Source organism: Callithrix jacchus, chromosome 15 (genome assembly GCF_049354715.1).
Source record: "Callithrix jacchus isolate 240 chromosome 15, calJac240_pri, whole genome shotgun sequence".
In the NCBI taxonomy this organism is placed as follows: domain Eukaryota; kingdom Metazoa; phylum Chordata; class Mammalia; order Primates; family Cebidae; genus Callithrix; species Callithrix jacchus.
Genome location: NC_133516.1, coordinates 96361610 through 96378367, shown reverse-complemented (window position 1 = coordinate 96378367; position 16758 = coordinate 96361610). Strand labels below are relative to the sequence as shown.

Here is a 16758-nt window from a genome sequence, read left to right as displayed (position 1 = left end):
CAGGGCGGAGCCTCGGCAGGCAAATAGTGATTTGACTGCCTCCTAGCTGGGCAGGACAGCAAGGCAGACACTCACAAGGAAAGCCTCAACCCCCCCCCCCACAGACAGAGCATCTGAGAAACAAAGGGTTTTTTTCAGCCTATCAGCCCTGAATGAACAACAGAGCTCACAGCTCAGCAATTGAGCTCCTACAAAGTACACACTGTCTCCTCAAGCAGCTCCCTGACCCCTCTATATCCAAAAGACTGACATTTGGCAGGCATCATTCTGGGACAAAGATAGCAGAAAAAGAAACTGGTAGCATCCCTTGCTTTTCCACAGCTGCTATAGGTGCACCCCAGACAAGCAGGGCCTGGAGTGGACCTCAGCAGTCATACAGCGAGGGGGCTAGACTGGTAGAAGGAAAACCAAGTAACAGAAATACTTCATCACCAACAATCTGGGTGTCCACTAAGAGACCCAATTGAAAAGTCAGCAACTATGCAGACGACAAGTGGATAAATCCACAAAGATGGGAAGAAACCAGTGCAAAAAGGAGGAAAACACCCGAAACCAGAACACCTCGCCTCCTAGAAAGGACTAAAACTCCTCACCAGCAAGGGAACAAAGCTGGATGGACAATGACTGTGATGAAATGATGGAATTAGACTTCAGAAGGTGGATAATGAGAAACTTTTGTGAGCTAAAAGAACATGTATTAAATCAATGCAAAGAAACTAAGAAACTTGAAAAAAGATATGAAAAAAGATTTGAGGAAATGATAACAAGAATGGATAACTTAGAGAAGAATATGAATGAATTAAAGGAGCTGAAAAACACAATACGAGAACTTCGCGAAGCATGCACAAGTTTCAATAGCTGAATTGACCAAGCAGAAGAAAGAATATCTGAAGTCGAAGATCAACTCAATGAAATAAAATGAGAAAACAAGATCAGAGAAAAAAGCGCAAAAAAAAAATGAACAAAGTCTCCAAGAAATGTGGGACTATGTGAAAAGACCTAACCTACGTTTGATAGGTGTACCAGAAGGGGACGAAGAGAATGAATCCAAGCTGGAAAATACTCTTCAGGACATCATCCAGGAAAATTTCCCCCACCTAGCAAGACAGGCCAACACTCAAATGCAGGAAATACAGAGAACAGGACAAAGATATTCCACAAGAAGAGCAACCCCAAAGCACATAATCGTCAGATTCAACAAGGTTGAAATAAAGGAGAAAATACTAAGGGCAGCCAGAGAGAAAGGTTGAGTCACCCACAAAGGGAAGCCCATCAGACTCACAGCAGATCTCTCGGCAGAAACACTACAAGCCAGAAGAGAGTGGGGGCCAATATTCAACATTCTTAAAGAAAAGAACTTTCAACCCAGAATTTCATATCCAGCCAAACTGAGCTTCATAAGTGAAGGAAAAAATAAAATTCTTTGCGAACAAGCAAGTACTCAGAGATTTTGTCACCACCAGGCCTGCTTTACAAGAGCTCCTGAAAGAGGCACTACACATAGAAAGGAACAAGCAGCACCAGCCATTCCAAAATCACACTAAAGCTAAAGAGCATCAACATAATGAAGAATATACAACAACTAAAGGGCAAAACAGCCACTTAGCATCAAAATGGCAGTATCAAATTCACACATAACAATATTAACCCTAAATGTAAATGGACTAAATGCACCAATCAAAAGACACAGACTGGCAATTGGATAAGAATCCAAAACCCATCAGTGTGCTGTATCCAGGAAACCCATCTCACACGCAAGGATACACAAAGGCTCAAAATAAAGGGATGGAGGAAGAGTTACCAAGCAAATGGAGAGCAAAAAAAAGCAGGAATTGCAATTCTCATCTCTGATAAAATAGACTTTAAAGCAACAAAGATCAAAAGAGACAAAGAAGGCCATTACATAATGCTAAAAGGATCGATACAACAAGAAGAGCTAACGATCCTAAACATATATGGGCCCAATGCAGGAGCACCCAGATACATAAAGCAAGTTCTTAATGACTTATAAAGGGACTTAGACTCCCACACAATAATAGTGGGAGACTTTAACACTCCACTGTCAATATTAGACAGATCAACCAGACAGAAAATCAACAAGGATATCCAGGGCTTGAACTCAGACCTGGAGCAAGCAAACCTGATAGACATTTACAGAACTCTCCACCCCAAATCCACAGAATATACATTCTTCTCAGCATCACATCACACCTACTCTAAAATTGACCACATAATTGGAAGTAAAGCACTGCTCAGCAAATGCAAAACAACTGAAATCATAACAAACAGTTTCTCAGACCATAGTGCAATCAAGGTAGAACTCAGAATTCAGAAACCAACCCAGAACCGCACAGCTTCATGGAAGCTGAACAACTGGCTCTTGAACGTTGACTGGGTAAACAACGAAATGAAGGCAGAAATAAAGAAGTTCTTCGAAACCAATGAGAACGAAGACACAACGTGCCAGAACCTCTGGGACACATTTAAAGCAGTCTCTAGAGGAAAGTATATAGCAATAAGTGCCCATATGAGGAGAATGGAGAGATCCAAAATTGACACCCTATCATCAAAATTGAAAGAGCTAGAGGAGCAAGATCAAAAAAACTCAAAACCCAGCAGAAGACAAGAAATAACTAAGATCAGACCTGAACTGAAGGAGATTGAGACACGAAAAACCCTTCAAAAAATCAATAAATCCAAGAGCTGGTTTTTTGAAAAGATCAACAAAATAGACAGACCACTAGCCAAATTGATTAAAAAGAAAAGAGAGCACAACCAAATAGATGCAATAAAAAATGATAAAGGGGAAATCACCACAGATTCCACAGATATTCAAACCATCATCAGAGAATATTACAAACAACTCTATGCACATAAACTAGTAAACCTGGAAGAAATGGATAAATTCCTGGACTCCTGTGTCCTCCCAAGCCTAAACCAGGAGGAAGCTGAAACTATGAATAGACCAATAACAAGGGCAGAAGTCGAGGCAGCAATTAAGAGCCTACCACACAAAAAAAGCCCAGGTCCAGACGGGTTCACAGCCGAATTCTACCAGACACACAAAGAGGAGCTGGTACCATTCCTTCTAAAACTATTTCAAACAATCCAAAAAGAGGGAATCCTTCCCAAATCATTTTATGAGACCAACATCATCCTGATACCAAAACCTGGCAGAGACCCAACAAGAAAAGAAAACTTCAGGCCAATATCCATGATGAACATAGATGCAAAAATCTTCAATAAAATATTGGCAAGCCGATTGCAACAGCAAATCAAAAAACTTATTCATCATGATCAAGTAGGATTCATCCCGGGGATGCAAGGCTGGTTCAACATACGCAAGTCTATAAACGTAATTCACCACATAAACAGAACGAAAACAAAAACCACATGATTATCTCAATTGATGCAGAGAAGGCATTTGACAAAATTCAACAGCCCTTTATGCTAAAAACCCTCAATAAACTCGGTATCAATGGAACGTATCTCAAAGTAATAAAAGCTATTTATGACAAACCAACAGCCAATATCATACTGAATGGGCAAAAACTGGAAGCATTCCCTTTGAAATCTGGCACTAGACAAGGATGCGCTCTCTCACCACTCCTATTCAATATAGTACTGGAAGTTCTAGCCATAGCAATCAGGCAAGAAAAAGAAATAAAGGGAATTCAAATAGGAAAGGTGGAAGCCAAATAGCCTCTATTTGCAGACAACATGATAGTATACCTACAAGACCCCATCGCCTCAGCCCAAAAACTCCTGAAACTGATAAGCAACTTCAGCAAAGTCTCAGCATATAAAATCAATGTGCAAAAATCACAAGCATTCATCTACACCAATAACAGACTTAAAGAAAGCCAAATCAAGAACGAACTGCCATTCACAATTGCTACAAAAAGAATAAAATACCTTGGAATACAACTCACAAGGAACGTAAGGGACCTCTTCAAGGAGAACTACAAACCACTGCTCAACGAAATCAGAGAGGACACAGACAGATGGAGAAACATTCCATGTTCATGGTTAGGAAGAATTAATATCATGAAAATGGCTATACTGCCCAAAGTAATTTACAGAATCAAAGCTATCCCCATCAAGCTACCATTGACTTTCTTCACAGAACTGGAAAAAACCACCATGAACTTCATATGGAACCAAAAGAGAGCCTGCATAGCCAAGTCAATTCTAAGCAAAAAGAACACAGCGGGGGGCATCACACTACCGGATTTCAAACTATACTACAAGGCTACAGTAATCAAAACAGCATGGTACTGGTACCAAAACAGAGATATAGACCAAGGAAACAAAACAGAGGCAGTGGAGGCAACACAACATTTGTACAACTATACAATCTTTGATAAACCTGACAAAAACAAGCAATGGGGAAAGGATTCCCTGTTTAACAAATGGTGTTGGGAAAACTGGCTCGCCATGTGCAGAAAGCAGAAACTGGACCCCTTCCTGACACCTTACACTAAAATTAACTCCAGATGGATTAAAGACTTAAACATAAGACCTGGCACCATAAAAACCCTAGAAGGAAATCTAGGCAAAACTATCCAGGACATAGGAGTAGGCAAGGACTTCATGAACAAAACACCAAGAGCATTGGCAACAAAAGCCAAAATAGACAAATGGGACCTAATGAAACTCCACAGCTTCTGCACAGCAAAAGAAACAGTCACTAGAGTGAATCGGCAACCAACAGAATGGGAAAAAATTTTTGCAGTTAACCCATCTGACAAAGGGCTGATATCCAGAATTTACAAAGAACTCAAACAGATTTACAGGAAAAAAACAAACAAGCCCATTCAAAAGTGGGCAAAGGATATGAACAGACACTTTACGAAAGAAGACATATATGAGGCCAACAGTCATGTGAAAAAATGCTCATCATCACTGGTCATCAGAGAGATGCAAATCAAAACCACATTGAGATACCATCTCACGCCAGTTAGAATGGCGATCATTAAAAACTCTGGAGACAACAGATGCTGGAGAGGATGTGGAGAAAAAGGAACACTTTTACACTGTTGGTGGGAGTGTAAATTAGTTCAACGATTGTGGAAGACAGTGTGGCGATTCCTCAAGGCCTTAGAAATAGAAATTCCATTTGACCCAGCAATCCCATTACTGGGTATATATCCAAAGGACTATAAATTGTTCTACTATAAGGACACATGTACACGAATGTTCATTGCAGCACTGTTTACAATAGCAAAGACCTGGAATCAACCCAAATGCCCATTGATAATAGACTGTATTGGAAAAATGTGGCACATATACACCATGGAATATTATGCAGCAATCAGAAATGATGAGTTCGTGTCGTTTGTGGGGACATGGATGAATCTGGAGAACATCATCCTCAGCAAACTGACACAAGAACAGAAAATGAAACACTGCATATTCTCACTCATAGGTGGGTTATGAAGAATGAGAACACATGGACACAGGGAGGGGAGTACTAAGCACTGCGGTCTATTGGGGGGAAAAGGGGAGGGCCAGTGGGAGGGGGAGGTGGGGAGGGATAGCCTGGGGAGAAATACCAAATGTGGGTGAAGGGGAGAAAGGAAGCAAACCACACTGCCATGTGTGTACCTATGCAACTGTCTTGCATGTTCTGCTCATGTACCCCAAAACCTAAAATGTAATAAAAAATTTTTTAAAAAAAGAATGATATCAAACATTACTGATTACAAATCACTATGGCAGATATAATAATAAAGAAGTTTGAATAATTCTAAGAATTACCAAAATGTGGCAGTCACAAGATAAGCATATGCTGTTGAAAAGATGGTGCACATCGACTTGCTCAACACAAGAAATCTTTAATTAAAAAAACCTTTGCAGCAAAATAAAGGGAAATCCAATCGAATGACTTATGGTTGTATAACTTATTATTTTCTTGAATAGAGCATACCTTTTAGTTGGCTCTCATTTTAAAATTTAAGCCATAGGTTGTAGAGTTGATAGGAAGTGTAAAATACGATAAAATACTTGAAATATATGGAGCTAGCAAAATAAAATAAAAAAAAGAAATATATGGAGCTTCACATAATAACTTAAGAGTATCACAAAACCTTTGTTTGCAACTTGCTATTCTATTACCGAGTCAGAGAAATTGTAAGCAGTGAGACCAAGGTGTTGAACAAAAGTAAGGATTTCTAAACACCAAAAATAAAATGAAATAGCTGAAGACAATAATTATTAAGTGGAAAATAAATTATATTATTCTTACCAAAATAACTCATGGATACTTTTGGCACATTGAATGTAAGCAAGTAATTTGTTCTGTTTTTAAGACCAGTTTTCCTGTTCTGTTTTCAAGACCAGTTTTCCTTCTCCCAACATGGTGATAAATATATTTTCCTTTTTTCTATCACTTAATATTGATATTTAGTATCAGAAAGCTTGCAATCATCATATCATCACCTTTACATTTCTATTTCTAGTTTAATGAGTAATTAAAGTAAATAATATTGTGCTCAGTTAAATGTTAAAATTCAAAAGATATATAAAACATGCAAAATGGTAGTATATCCAATATTTATGAGCAAAATTGTTTGGCTGGTGTATATGACATTAGCATTTTTCAGTGATCACAGAATTTCAAGCCAAAAAAACAAACAAAAACTGTTTAATGCAAATCAAAGTATTTCATTTGGTCAAATGTAATAAACTGAATATTGGCAGGCAGCGTGGGAACCTTATGGAGAATACCAGGGGGTGAGGGTGGGGTATATTGAGATATGCAGACACAACTATAACCATTTTATTTGAAATATTCTGGCTTAGTGTCAGCTTATTTCATTTCTAACTCTGTAATGTTTTAAGCTTTTAGTGCACACATCTACATGCTAAAAAGTATGCCAGAGCTTGTTTTTAGATAATGGATGCCAGCGAAAGCTGTGCTAAAGAGACACACAGTGAAAACCTATATAAGAACAGATTTGAAAACAGAAAATATTTTGATATTATATTGTGGTCTATTTCAACACAGATGTTTCTCAGGGAGCTTTTGTGGCTTGAAGATGACATACTTTATTAAGATTTATTGTATGTCAGAAACATACAAAATGTTTCAAGTTTTCATTTCTTATCACTGTGGTGAAATGAAATATAAGGGATGTGTCTACCCAATTTGGGCACCAGGGTGTAGATATGCTGGTTGAATCCAGCACAACTGAATTCTTCTCCTTAGCAAGAGCTGAAGTTTTCTTTTCTTTTTTTTCTTTTTTTTTTTAGATGGAGTTTTGCTCTTGTCACTCAGGCCGGAGTGCAATGGTGCAATGGGATGATCTCAGCTCTCTACAACCTCTGCCTCCTGGGTTCAAGCAATTCTCTTGCCTCAGCCTCCTGAGTAACTGGGATTACAGGCGCTGGCCATCATGCCCAGCTAATTTTTGTATTTTTTGTAGAGACGGGGTTTCACCAGGTTGGCCAGGCTAGTCTTGAACTCCTGACCACAGGTGATCCACCCGCCTCAGCCTCCCAAAGTGCTGGGATTACAAGCGTGAGCCACTGTGCCTAGGCTCTGAAGTTGTTTTCTATCTCAGGATTATACAATGACAACAAAGGATTAGTCAATAAATACACTGTGGTATGATTTGGATCTGTGTCTTCACCCAAATCTCATGTTGAATTATAATTCACAATGTTGGAGGTGGGGCCTGGTGGGAGGTGATTGGATTATGGGGACAGATTTTTCCCATTGGTGCTGTTCTTGTGATAGTGAGTTCTTACGGTATCTGGCTGTTTAAAAGTGTGTGGCATCTCCATCACATTCTCTTCCTGCTGCTCAGGACCTGTAAGATGTGCCTGCTTCCCCTTCGCCTTCTGCCATTATTGAAAGTTTTCTGAGCTCCCCACCAGAAGCTGTCATACTTCCTGCACAGCTGGCAGAAACATATGCCAATTAAACTTCTTCATCTTTATAAATTTCCCAGTCTTAGGTAACTTTTTATAACAGTGTAAAAACTGACTAATACATACTGTAATCGTATAAAACAGGAGTTAATACAGGCATAAGAGTATGAATCAAATGATTACTATGGATTTGTAAAAAACAAAGGGTATTTGAATATATCTGAATATTAGTGCCAGTATTTAATGATGAAGTAAGTTCCTAATATGTTCCAGGACCTTTATAAAGGTCATATAGAGAAACTAAGGTTTAAGGGGAGGAAAGAAATTTGCCAAAGCTCACATCACTGGTTTACTAGAGTCAGATTTTTAACCAAGATCTATTTGTAACAAACCTCATGCTCAATTCACTATACCACACTGCTTTCTTCACAAAATCACTTCTCAATTACTTAGTGCATCTACTAGTGCTTCTGTCCAGCTTTGGAATGTCTTATATAGTCTTCGGCCATCTTCCTTCTGTTTCTTTAATCAATGTTGTTACTGCTGTATCTCATGTTATCCATACCAGCTTGATCCAAGTTGATATGTTCACTGTATTTTTCCTATTTAAAATTGCTTAGAATTCAGTCCTTAAAATGTTAGACTTTGGCTTCAAAAATAGAGGTTGTGGTGCTATTGCTGTTGCTATTTGTTTTTCTTGTGTTTTTACTCAAATCACAGCACACACAAGGCCATATATATTCCATGTCTCTGAATGTTTTCTCCTGGACTGAGCTACTGCTTCTCTGGGAGAATTTAATAGTAAGAAGATTGCTGATCATCTTATTTTATTTTTTCTCTCTCTCTCTCACTTCTCCTCACCTTATTTTTCCTCTTTTGTGTTGTCCTACCTTTATTATATAGGAAATTACAAATCTAGCTGCCTAGGGACTCTCATATTTCTCATCTGAAAGACGCACTGTGACTCATCAAGTGGTTTTCTCAAAAAAAAAAAAAAAGGCGTTTACCATCATGTTTTCACTTAGGCAGATTTTAAAAAATTTCTGCTGTGTTATAAAGGGCAGTTTGTCAACTGTGTTACCAATCTCTTTTGCCATCATGCTGAAGCAACCACAAAGCCTTGCCCTCCTAAGAATGAGGGTTCCCAAAGGCTTCAGCAGTTGTTTGGTTAGTTTCTCTGAAGAATACTGATTAGAAGTGAAAGAGCTAGAAGCTCTTTAAATTAGCTAAAGCTAATTTAAAATATTTTAAATGAAATATTTTCAAGAAATATGTTAAGTGATTTAACCTCTTATATGTCCCCAGAATTATTACAAGGTTAAGCAGACAATTTATCCCTCAGTGATTTACATAGATAGATCAAGGGAGAGAGGTGGCCTAAAGGGTTAGTGATAGTGAAAGAATGGCGAATCAATGGTCATGATACTGATTTCATTTATGTGTTCTTTTACAGACCTGTCACAATGGACTTTAATTTTGAGTTGTTTCAAGCTCAAGATAAATTATAATAGATCCATGTCATTAAATTTTTTGACTTCCTCATTTTGAGGGTGAGAGTGGGAGTTAGGGCTGGAGATAGTCATTTTTCTTGAGCACATGGTTGCAAGGAAGAAGGTGGGAACCCAGATGAAACTGGAGCAGTGAGGTGAGGAAGGTGGCATTGCTGAGTAGAAGTGGGGGTCAAGTGATTAATTATTAATACATGCTGAAAATTGTATCTCTCCTACACATGGTCTAAGGAATAAATGTAAAGGATTATCTCCAGCTAAAAACTCAACATTATTCCTTAAAAATAATCCTCCTTTTTTAGGTGTTTGTCCCAATTCCAGAAATGGGTATTATCATCAGAGTTGAGAATGATCACAGTCCTTACACTCTTAATCTTCTCCTTCGTACTGCTGTCAATGAGTCTGACCAATGAACAGAAGGTTAAAATACAGAAACAGTTGCTTTAGTTTTGCAGGTAACATTCAGAGACCAAAGAATTGTGATAAATCCTCTCAATTGTCTTTTAGAAAGGACTGTCGTTAAGAAGACTTAAATAAATTTTAACTATGCTGCACTTAAACCACATCTTCCAACACTGTTTCTTTACTGAGACTTCCAAGAAGTTGAAAAATAAAATAAAATAAAATATAATTAAAATAATTGGCAAAATTAGAAAGGTGACAACACAAATGGAATTCATATGAAGTCACACATAAATGTATTAGTTTTAAATCCTTTTATGAAATAACTCATTTATTTTTAAAAAAGAATTAAATCAATAGGACGCCTGGCCTAAGCAGTTAGGCACATTTAATAATGAAGGTAGTATAGGAAATACTGTTTCTTATGGGATTACTTCTGCAATATGAATGATTGATTGAAATCATCTTATGATGACTAAGCATATTATTTCTTTAGATTGTACAGTTTTATGATATACTCATTTACATTTCTAACTTCCAGGATTTTCTTTAAGATAGATCCAGTAACTTCATTGATTTAAAAATTTAAAGCTGAAAAAAGAGCTAAGAAAAGTGTTTTTTTTTTTTCCAAAAGAATTTCCCAATCTTAACACTGAGCAGTTGGACCATATCTATGTTACTATAATAAAAAATCCAGACATATTTTCCTGAGGATAGACTTGAAGTTTAGTATATTATATATTAATGAGAACTCTTTTACCTGCTCAGAATTAAAAAGCCATTTCTCCTGAATATTTTCTCAAAATACAGTGCTAACATCTTTCTCAATGAATTTTGCCTGAGTTTGGACCTATATCTTCCACAATGACCATATACATGTAATTCGCCTGAGTTTTGACCTACATCTTCCACAATGACTATATACACGTAGTTCACTATTAACTGTTAATACATTATGAATAAATACAGAAATTGTTTATAATACAAAAAGTGTATAAAAGCATACTTTAAAGTAAGGTCAAACAAAAGATATTTTAATCTTATAATCCTTAATTTAACCTATCCCAATGAACTTTTACCCCAAAATTTTCTGTTACATATTTCTCAGAGAAAAATAAAACAAAACCCCCAAATCTCTGTAATATTGGTAGTGGTTATAGTCTCAACGGAATATTTCTTTCAGGTCTTGATCGAATGTTGTCTGAGCAGGCTTGTTATAGCTAACAGTTAATTACTTCAACTACGTAGGCCTGGAACCCTGAGCCAGTCTCACCCAAACTCAGCCATAGGTCCCAGGGCTTTTTCTTATCCATAAGGGGAATTTAGATAAATCATTGTCTGTTCCTATGATGAATTAAAAAATGAGACTAAACTCTATGCCTGCCTGGAACTCACTTACATCTCGTTTACAATGTCTCTCTTGCTGAGAATATGACAGGCTTCTACACTTTTAAAACAGATTTGCCAGCTGCCTGAATGTTTGGCATCTAAAGCATTAGGATTTCTTTCTAATAAACAAAATGTAATATTGCTTCTTCAGGCTGTGTTAAGAAGTCTAATCAAGAGTTGACTGTAAGCCAACATTTGCCATCAGCTCTGTTGGTATGTAATAATGGAGACTAAGAATATATTAACTATTCATTTCTCTAGGTTCTCTTAGTTGAGTCTCTGTATCAAGTCAGGTCAGCCAGAATAACATAACTGAGTGATATTAGCTTAGTTTCTTTCAGAGATACTTTCATGGATATATGATTTAATGTTATGCTGTAAGCTTTCATAGAGAGTCGACATAAGACATGTTCACCTCAAAAATTTCTCTTTTATACTTGAGAATACTAGTTGAAGACAAAGTCCATTTTGTGGCTTAGAAACTCTTATATAAGATTCCACTTGATAAAGACTTCTTAAATTTGGGGTTGAGGGAAAAAATTCATTTTGTTAGGCAGACTTATATGATTTTATCAGCAATTGGAATCCACACAAGAGAGTGGGTCTCATAATCATAGTACACAAGCAAAAAACAAGATAAAATAAACAAACAGAACTTCACAAAATTATTCAAAATAAAGCTCTTTTTATTGTAACTTAACAAGAAGTCTCCCAGAATAACTTCTCAAAGTTGCAAAACATTGGTTTTGAACACAACTCCCTTTTCCTACCCCATCATTTACGGAAATGAGACTGATAAAAACAAAATGGCAAGTGAGGCCCCACAGAATGATGCTCATTAATCCCTCTTTACATAAACTTCATGGGAAGTGGTGGAGCTTTTCTGCTGAGTGTTAAGACTCTGGAGAATAACTCTCCGGGTTTAATTAAACCCCAGATAACTCTCCTTAGTAGCTGGTGCCTTGTGTTAATTTACTTAATCTGACAGTTTTAGTTTCCCATCTGTAAAGTGGAAATAACAAAATGCCTGCTTCCTGGGATTGCGGTAAAGATTTCCCAAGGTAATTCTTAAAAAATACTTAAGACAATTCCTACCACTTATGTTCAAGTCTCAGTAACTATGGATATTTATATGTGAATACTGAAGGTGATGGTAAGTCTGGTGACAATGATGATAAGATCAGTGAAGGTAAACCTAGATGAGGACAACTATCTTGCTTCACAACCTTTTAAATTCATATCATACTGCTGCATCTTTAGCTTCCTGCTGAAAAAAAGCCTGTCCTCAGAGTCTGAAAAGGCCCAGGTAGGGAGAATAAAGACTTCCTCAGGTATAGTTCTGAATTGTAACTTCCCAAAGAAGTGTAAAAACTAATGGAAGTTTTCATCCTCTAATTGTAGGAATAAATCAACTGATTGGCTTTCCTCTTTGAGCCTCTTCCCACCTCTGCAAAGACAAGTGTGTCTGGGTAAATTTTGGGTAAAAGAAAGGATGAAGCTCTAGTCTGCTTTTTGAGGCTAAAGATGAAAGGGGCTCTTTGAAGTCTGTGTTTGGTCTACCTTGCATCCTAGGAATAGATAGGAACATAAGGATTCATGCAGAATCTCCAGCCACAGTAACAGAGTATCCATTTCCTGGAGCATTGGTTCTCAGACTTTTTGGTTTCATGACCCTCTTACTTAAAATTATTGAAGATGACAAATAGTTTTGTTGATATGGGATATAATCATTGATATTTATTGGATTAAAATTAATTTTGGAAAGAAAATATTTCTTAGCTCACTTAAAAGTAGCAATAATTAGTGCACCATGTTTTAGTATTATGAACATTGTATATTAATGTGAAAATAATAATTTTTATGAAATAACTATTTTGAAAAGCAAAAGCACAATGAGCAGAGTGAAATTATTTTACAATTTTTCAAATTTCCTTAATTTCTAGTTTAATAGAAGACAACTGAATTCAAATATCTGCTTTGCATTCAGTCTGTTGTGATGTGTTGTGTTTTGATTGAGGTAAACAAAGTAATTCTAATATTACAAAGACAAGTACATAGTCAAATAAAGAACCTGGATTTTGATAGCTTTTTGCAGCAATTTTGGATATTCTTTTTTACACTACATCAAACTCAACAAGTAACAGTTTGTTGCAATGAGACCATTGAAATAATATGAATGAATTTTTTTACTCTGGCACATTAGGATCATTAGACTACTTTTGCATATTCGCCTATGCCTTATTATGTAACATCATGCATTCCTCATTTGAAAAATGTTGGTCCACTGCATTATGCTGATCTTCCAAATGCTGAAACATTTTATTATACATTTTTAAATAGTAGCATTAGTTAATCTCATTAGAAAGTTTGTATTGAGAAGCTGTCAAGATTGTAGTCACAGATATAAGTTTTCCAGTATTCTGGGTTTCGCTTAAAAGCTCAAATTTTATACTTGCCAATAAGTGCTGTGAGTTGTTTGCTTGAAGTGTCAGGCTCACGGTGTTCAGTTTTGAGACAATGTCTACCAAACACCCAAATCTAAATAACCATAGTTTGTATGTTCATGGTTCTTTCACATAAACTTAGTGTGCCATGAAAAAAGCAGCTAGTTCAGCTTGCAACTCAAATAATTGCACCAGAGCTCTTCCTCAAGACAGCCCTCATATGCATTATAGCAAAAGTGATTTAGATTGAAAGTCATGTACTGAAGAGTTGGGATGAGATAAAATTAATCTTTACTGAATTATTAAGGAGGCTGAATTATTAAGCATAACTGACATACTTATTGCAAATGTATAGCAGGGAGGAATGTAATGACAACTAATTCCATTTGGTGCTTTTGCTTTTCGTGTGTGCATTTAGGCATCAGCAATTTCATCTGTTTTGCTTTTGCAGCAACAATGCAAATATTAATGCAGTTAAAAAAGCAAACTGTGTCTTTATATTGTTATGAACTGCTATGAAACAATTAAATGTGGAGTTGGGATTCAGAAATTTGGGATGGGGATTTACCCAAAGCTTCTGATTTCCTACCTTTTAATATATTGGATAGATCATGACTTCTAGCCTCTCATTTTAGGCAATAAGACCAGGAAGACCACAAAGACTCTGCCGTCACTTTCTTATTATGTTTTAGTGTTAAGTATCTTGGTAAGTATGAAAGCTCCGTGTGTGTATTTTAAGAAGTATGTGTGTCTCTATATAAATATATTATATAATTATATATAAATATAATTGGAATATAATTACATAGAGACACACACACTTTTATATGGACTGTTATAGGCTGTACTATGTCTCCCTCCCCAAGATTCATATGCTAAATCCTCAGTCTCAGTACTTCAGAATGTGATTCTATTTTGAGATAGGGTCCTTAAGAGGTAATGAAGTTAAAATGAGATCACTAAGGTATACCTTAATTCAAGGACCAGTGTTTGTTATAAGAAGAGATTGGGACATAGACACATACAGAGGGAGACAATATGGAGAAATAAGGAAAAGATGGTCATCTACAAGACAAAAAAAAAAGAGAGGCCTCAGACAGTCCAATGTTGCTGACACTTTGATCTTGGTTGAAATAAATTTCCTTTGTTTAACCACTGATCTCTGGTACTTTTCTATAGCAGCCTTAGAAAATTAATATATGAACTATTAAAGGAATGAAAGGCATCAGTAAAGAAATGCAGAATGAGACCAAGAGTAAAGTGTATTTGATCATTTTGAAAACAAGGACAGGATACCAACCACAGCAAATTGGCACTTTTAGCCCAAGCTTTCACTGCCATTTCTTCTAGGGCTCTGAAATTCAACTTAGTCCTCATGCTCTCTATCACAGCTCCCAGCTCCAAGAACATATGAATAGGCTATATTTTCAAATATCAATTTTCTTTAAAATGAAACCTCACCAACAGTAATAGAATTCTACTGCTCCCATATATTATAGGTCTGACAGCGTTCAGCTGTCAGTGTAGAATATTCCAAATCCTTGCTATTCAAATCGTATCTGCAGACTAGCAGCATCAACATCATCTCAGTTTGTTAGATATGCAGGGTCTCAGATCCCATCCTAGAAGTACTGAATTAGCATCTACAGTTTTAAAAAAATTTCCATGTGCTTCATATGCACGTAAAGTTTGAGAAGCACTTTCCTTAAGGAATATGCCTAGAAACATGTCATTTTCTTCTATTGGATTTGAACACTTTATAAAAAGGCAAGACTTGGAATTTTCTGAAATAATGTGCAATGTGTGGACATTTTCCAGACCACATGCCATAAGTTGTTTTCGAAATCATTTCTACAATTTTTCAGTCACCAGGGTGACAGTATGTTTTGCTTGACATATGACTTCTCTTTTCTAAGAACAACTAGGACATGAGATGGTCCTGAAGGAAGCTATGACATTTCTCTTTCTGTGTCCATGCTTGATGGGGAAAAACCATTTATTACTAATGTAGCTGAAAAGAATGGGAATTACTTCTGTGTGTTTTCAACAACTGAAAATATTTTTTGCACTTGCCGTTTCTATTTTTGAAAATATTTAGTGAGGCTAACCCCAAATCTAGTATACATACAATGTGCTTTGAGTACATATTTTCTTGTTAGATCATTACAAAGTTGTGTGCCTATACAGAACTCCCTCACAGAAGAGTTTGTTGAGTTCAGGCTGGAGTCCAGCTATGCACTACAAAGTGGAGAACAGCTGGATGTCTAAGAGATTTCTTCTGTACCTTTTACAGATCAGAACTGAATGTATTTTCCCAAGAAGTGTCCTGTGAGACTATGCAAGTCTGCAGGAAATCTCTCCTGTCAGCAGCAGTGTTCAGTCTGGACATATGTATTTACTTGGTGAAAGTACTTGTCAGATGATAGCATCACCAACAACCTGTCAGATGAAAAAAAAAAAAGTTTTTTTCATCTTCATAAAGTGCTATCCATTTTCAAGAAGTTGCCAGCTATATCACTTTATTTGTAGATCCTAAAATAATACATACTGGTACCTCCACTGTAATTGATATTTAGGCCTGCCATTTACTGTTTTATATTTTCATGATAATCTGAGTTTTCGGCAATAATTTCCATGTGGGAAAATTACATCACTTATTTACATTCTTAAACTGTTTTACATTGTGGGGATGAATTTAACCTAAGAGATATAGTGATGTTTTTACTTTTATCATTATTTATCTTTTGCAGTGATATTCTATGGCAGAGGTATTCACTGTTAATCCCACAGAGTGTGACCTCCATAAATAAAAGCAGTAGTCTTCCCCACCCCCATATGCTGTATTTGGCAAGACAACTGGTCTAGCTCATTCCTGGAAACCCATGTCATCTTTTGTGTCCTCCCAGATGTTCCTAGCAGATATTTGCCCAAATTGTCTAAATAATAATGGAAGAATAAGAAAAGTATTTGAGATCTTGCATAGAAAGTTTTGAAGCTTGCTTTTCTACTTGAGATGATGCAATCGCTAAACATTTGAACAATTACAGCATGGTATCAGCTAGTGATCACTGGCATATTTTACGCTTAACAGTATGCATTCTGTATGAATGGGCCAGCCTTGGAATATGTAATGTGTTTAT

General features: G+C 36.6%; 1 long non-coding RNA gene across 7 annotated transcripts in view; it reads left to right on the top strand.

The window, feature by feature from the left end:
* Positions 1-16758, top strand: part of LOC108588360 (uncharacterized) — a 300827-nt gene that overhangs the window by 47764 nt on the left and 236305 nt on the right. The gene's annotated exons all lie outside the window — the stretch shown is intronic.